At 53.7% G+C, this 5,505-nt stretch overlaps 1 non-coding gene across 1 annotated transcript; it reads right to left on the reverse strand.

The window, feature by feature from the left end:
- Positions 1-2,752: 2,752 nt before the first annotated feature.
- On the reverse strand, positions 2,753-2,906 carry LOC122800637. The gene has a single exon (XR_006364631.1). It is a non-coding gene; the product is annotated as a 5.8S ribosomal RNA (ribosomal RNA).
- Between the last annotated feature and the right edge of the window lie 2,599 nt (positions 2,907-5,505).

Here is a 5,505-nt window from a genome sequence, read left to right on the forward strand (position 1 = left end):
TGACACCTCCTGCTTAATACCCAAAAAGCCAGAAGGATCGTGAGGCCCCGCTTTCACAGTTTGTATTCATACTGAAAATCAAGATCAAGTGAGATTTTGTCCTTCTGCTCCACGGGAGGTTTCTGTCATCCCTGAGCTCAGCTTAGGATACCTGCTTTACTGTTTGACAGGTGTATCACCCCAGACAAACTCCCCACCTGACTCTGTCCCCAGAGAGGCTCACCCCCCCCGCTTCACTGGGTAAGTGAAAAAACAATAAGAGTAGTGGTATTTCACCACAGCCGAGGCCTCCCACTTATTCTACACCTCTCATGCCTCTTCATAGTGCCAGACTAGAGTCAAGCTCAACATGGTCTTCTTTCCCCACTGATTCTGCCAAGCCCATTCCCTTGGCTGTGGTTTCACTAGATAGTAGGTAGGGACAGTCAGAATCTCGTTCATCCATTCATGCGCATCACTAATTAGATGACGAGGCATTTGGCTACCTTAAGAGAGTCATAGTTACTACCGCCATTTACGCATGCTTTATTGAATTTCTTCACTTTGACATTTGAGCACTGGGCAGAAATCACAACGCGTCAACACCCATCTTGGGCCTTCGCGATGCTCTGTTTTAATTAAACAGTCAGATTCCCCCTGTCCGCACCAGTTCTAAGTCAGCTGCTAGCTGCCGGACGATGCAGGACGCCAGTCGGGAATGGTGCCGGCCACAGCTGAGCGATCCACAGGAAGGGCCTAGCAGGTGTCCAGAGTCACCGCCGCCATACCTGCCGGACCTCCTGGGTGGGGAGAGTACAGTGAGGGCTGGAGATGCCTCGTCCAGCCACAGGGTGCGCCCAGCCCCACTTCACACCTGAGCCCGACCGACCCAGCCCATAGAGACAATCCTTATCCCAAAGTTACGGATCTGGCTTTCTGACTTCCTTTACTTACATTGTTCTAACATGCTAGAGGCTGTTCACCTTGGAGACCTGCTGCGGATATGGGTACGGCACGGTGCAAGACTTACATCCTCTCCCCTGGATTTTCAAGGGCCGGCGATAGGTAACCTGACCCTGCTGGAACCTCGATGCTTTCCAGGGCATGAGCCCCTCTCTCAGGGCGAACCCATTCCACCCTTTACAAAGGAAAAAGAACTCTCCCAGGGGCCTGCACCAGCTTCCCCAGGATCATTTGCATCACCGCACTGGATACCACGAGGCGCTCATCTCCGCAGCTCCGGATTCAGGGGTCTAAACCCAACTCCCTTTCAATCGGCCGAGGGCAACAGAGGCCATCACCTGTCCATTTGGAACAGCACTCTTCTATCTCTCAGGATGGACTGACCCATGTTCAACGGCCCTCACTTTCATTGTGCAGTGGGGTCTCCTGCCCACCCTCGGACTAGCGAATCTGTTAGACATTTTAGTCCGTGTTTCAAGATGGTACGGGTGGGTCAACGACATCGCCACAGACCCCTGGCACCCGAGGTGAGCCCACCAGCCCAGCATTGGGATGCAGTTGGGCCACACTGAGGGCAGTCCAGCCCAGTTGACAGTCCTGCTGGGTGCTGGTGGCCCCCGCCATGAGGGCGGGGGAGGGTGCGGCAATGGTCATTCATAGGTTCATAGGTTCATAGGTTGGTACTAGGCTATCAGCCCTAGGGCCTATACAAGCCTAGCCATAACAATTCCCTGGCTATTTCTTCCCACACTATTTACTTCGTCTCCCACAACCCCGCGGCACGGCGAGGGATGATGCCTCGAGCTGTAACACTCCCCTCCGGGTAGGGGAGCCACCTTCTGCACAGCCTTCCCGGCCGACCCAGGGCCGGTCCTGGCACACCGCCTTGGAGGAAGTGCACCCACCCCCCCAAGAGGGGGAGGGGAATCCATCTCACCCGGGCAGCTGGTGCGGCCACTGGGTTGAATCCTCCAGGTGGACTGCGCGGACCCCACCCATTTACCACTGAATAGTTTTACGCCCTAATGAACTCTCTCTTCAAAGTTCTTTTCAACTTTCCCTTATGGTACTTGTCCGCTATCGGTCTCGAGCCAGTGTTTAGTCTTAGATGGAGTTTGCCACCTGCTTTGGGCTGCATTCACAAACAACCCAACTCTGGGAAGACCTGATTCCGACACGCCGGGGGCTGCCTCTGGCCACACACAGTCTGCAGGCTGAGCCTCCATCACAAGGACTTGGGTCCCTTAGGCGGCACCAGGGAGACGAACTTCCATCACCCGGGTGAGGATTCAGTGCTGGGCTCTTCCCACTTCACTCGCTGTTACTGAAGGAATCCTGGTTAGTTTCTTTTCCTCCGCTTAGTAATATGCTTGAATTCAGCGAGTCGCCACATCTGATCTGAGGTCATATTCTGAGCATGGTCACGGGGGGGGCAGCAGGGGCCTCGGGGTGTGGATGGACTACCTGTCCTCCTCTGGCCCTCGTGCCCACTCCCCACCAACAAACTCCAGGCAGAGGAGGACAGCCTACACAGCCGCAGTACACGGGAACCAGGCAGGTGGGTGTCAGGCTCCACCCCAGGAGGGCAGCCTGGTGGTGGTACCACTGACAGCCTCCAGAGGGGTAGGCCAGACACACACCATCTCCCTCCCATCCTCAGACAGGCTTCCCAGCTCATAGAAGCAGGGGACTCTTCTCCTCCATCCGCATCTCTCCCTGGGGGGAAAGGGGGCCTGCAGCAGGCTCCCTCGATTCCCTGGCTGCACGCTCAATGGGGACCAGACACCCCCGGAGGCGATGGAAGGCATGACGACCCTCAGACAGGCATAGCCCTGGGAGTAACCCGGGGCCGCAAAGTGCATTCAAAGTGTCGATGATCAATGGGTCCTGCAATTCACATTAGTTCTCACAGCTAGCTGCATTCTTCATCGACGCACGAGCCAAGTGACCCACCACTCAGAGTCATATAGTCCTCATTCGCCAGGGCGTCACTGCCCACATGGCATTGCACCTCAAGATGAGCAGGCAAGGTTTCACAGGCATCGTCATGGGTGCCCAGACTGGGGTTACTGGCCCTACAATGCAAGACAGCAGGGAGTCCTGCAGTGGCCAACCCAGCCACACCGCCGACCTTTTGGGTCTTTGATCTGACACCCCACATGGAGCGGGGCATCCTCCACAGGTACCCCCAACTGACATCGAGGGGAGAGGACTCCGGTGTGCCACCCCCAGGGATGGCCCCCGCACAGACAGAGGGGAGGCCACCACCCCCCTGCTGGGATGGCACCCTCTCCTCCCCCTACCACACAGGGAGCCAGACACCTCTGGCGTGTGCGGTGGACTGCACCATTGGACCAGGTGCACCCTCCACCACCATCTCCTCATGGCAGCAGAGGATCACCCACACCTCCCACCACACAGATGGACCCCCTCCCTCCTACCCCCAGGAGGCAAGGGGGGACAGACACCACCCCTCCTCTTACTCCCTCCCCTCATTCTCTCCCCCCAGGAGCCATTGACACAGTCTCGCTGGCCTCCATTAGGCCACACAGAGAGATAGGAGTCAGAGAGAGACAGACAGAGACAGACATAGAGGGTCAGGGTGGTGGAATGAGGAGAGGCCCTGGTACCCAGGGACAGCACAATCTTTGGCATTAATGATACATCAGCAGGTTCACCTACGGAAATCTTTTTACGACTTTTACTTCCTCTAGATAGTCAAGTTTGATCGTCTTTTCAGCACACCACTGGGGCCGTGACCGACTCCAGCAGTGCTGATTCGAGGACCTCACTATACCATCCAATTGGTAATAGCGACGGGTGGTGTGTACAAAGGGCAGGGACTTAACGTGAGCTTATGACCCCCACTTACTGGGAATTCCTCGTTCGTGGGAAATAATTGCAATCTCCAGTCCCTATCATGAATGGGCTTCAGCGGATTACCCAGACCTGTTGGCCAAGGGTAGACACATGCTTATCCATTCAGTGTAGCATGCATGCAGCCCTGGACATCTAAGGGCATCACAGACCTGTTATCGCTCAATCTCATGTGGCTGAAATCCACTTGTCCCTCTAAAAGTTGAAGACGACCGCACCGGGCCGCATAACTGGTTAGCATGCGGAGTCTCATTCATTATCGGAATTAACCAGACAAATCACTCCACCAACTAAGAACGGCCATGCACTACCATCCACAGAATCAAGAAAGAGCTATGAATCTGTCAGTCCTTTCCGTGTCTGGGCCGGGTGAGGTTTCCCGTGTTGAGTCAAATTAAGCCACAAGCTCCACTCCTGGTGGTGCTCTTCCTTCAATTCCTTTAAGTTTCAGCTTTGCAACCATGCTCCCCCCAGAACCCAAAGACTTTGGTTTCCCGGAAGCTCCCTAGCGGGTCATGGGAATAATGCTGCCGGATCACTAGTCGGCATAGTTTATGGTCAGAACTACGACGGTATCTGATCATCTTGGAACCTCCGACTTTCATTCTTGATTAACGAAAACATTCTTGGCAAATGCTTTCACTTTCGTTCATCTTGCGCTGGTCCAAGAATTTCACCTCTAGTGACACAATACGAATGCCCCTGGCCATCCCTCTTAATCATGGCCGTAGTTCCAAAAACCAATAAAATAGAACCGGAATCCTATTCCATTATTCCTAGCTGAAGTATTCAGGTGACCGGCCTGCTTTACACACACTAATTTTTTCAAAGCAAACACTTCAGAACATTCAGTTAAGAGCATCGAGGGAGTGCCGAGAGGTAGGGTCTGGGACAGGCAGGAGCTCACCTCGTGGTGGACCGCCAACCCAATCCCAAGATCCAACTACGAGCTTTTTACCTGCAGCAACTTTAATATATATGCTATTGAAGCTGGAATTACTGCAGCTGCTGGCACCAGACTTGCCCTCCAATATATCCTGGTTAAAGGATTTAAAGTGTACTCATTCCAATTACAGGGCCTCGAAAGAGTCCTGTATTGTTATTTTTCATCACTACCTCCCCGAGTCGGGAGTGGGTAATTTGCACACCTGCTGCCTTCTTTGGATGTGGTAAGCATTTCTCAGGCTCCCTCTCCAGAATCAGACCCTAATTCTCCATTACCCATGGTCACCATGATAGGCACAGATAGTACCATCGAAAGTTGATAGGGCAGACATTCAAATGTTGCATCATTGCCACGAGGGCATGCAATTGGCCCAAGTTTATCTAGAGTCACCAAAACTGCCGGACTGAGACCCGGATTGGTTTTGGTCTGATAAATGCATGCATCCCCGGAGGTTTGCTCTCATCTACATGTATTAGCTCTAGAATTACCACAGTTATCCATGTAACAATGGAGCGATCAAAGGAACCATAACTGATTTAATGAGCCATTTGCAGTTTCACCATAGTGTCCATGTGCACTGAGACTTGCATGGCTTAATCTTTGAGACAAGCATATGCTACTGGCAGGATCAACCAGATAGGAGCACCTTGGCGGGTGGGCAGAGAGGAGGGACCAGAGCCCACACTTTTGCCAACAGGAGTGGTCCCTCTCCCCATGGAGGGGGCACCCCGGGTGCTGGT

The sequence above is a fragment of the Protopterus annectens genome, chromosome 4.part0 (genome assembly GCF_019279795.1).
Source record: "Protopterus annectens isolate FY-2018-M chromosome 4.part0, PAN1.0, whole genome shotgun sequence".
NCBI lineage: Eukaryota > Metazoa > Chordata > Ceratodontiformes > Protopteridae > Protopterus > Protopterus annectens.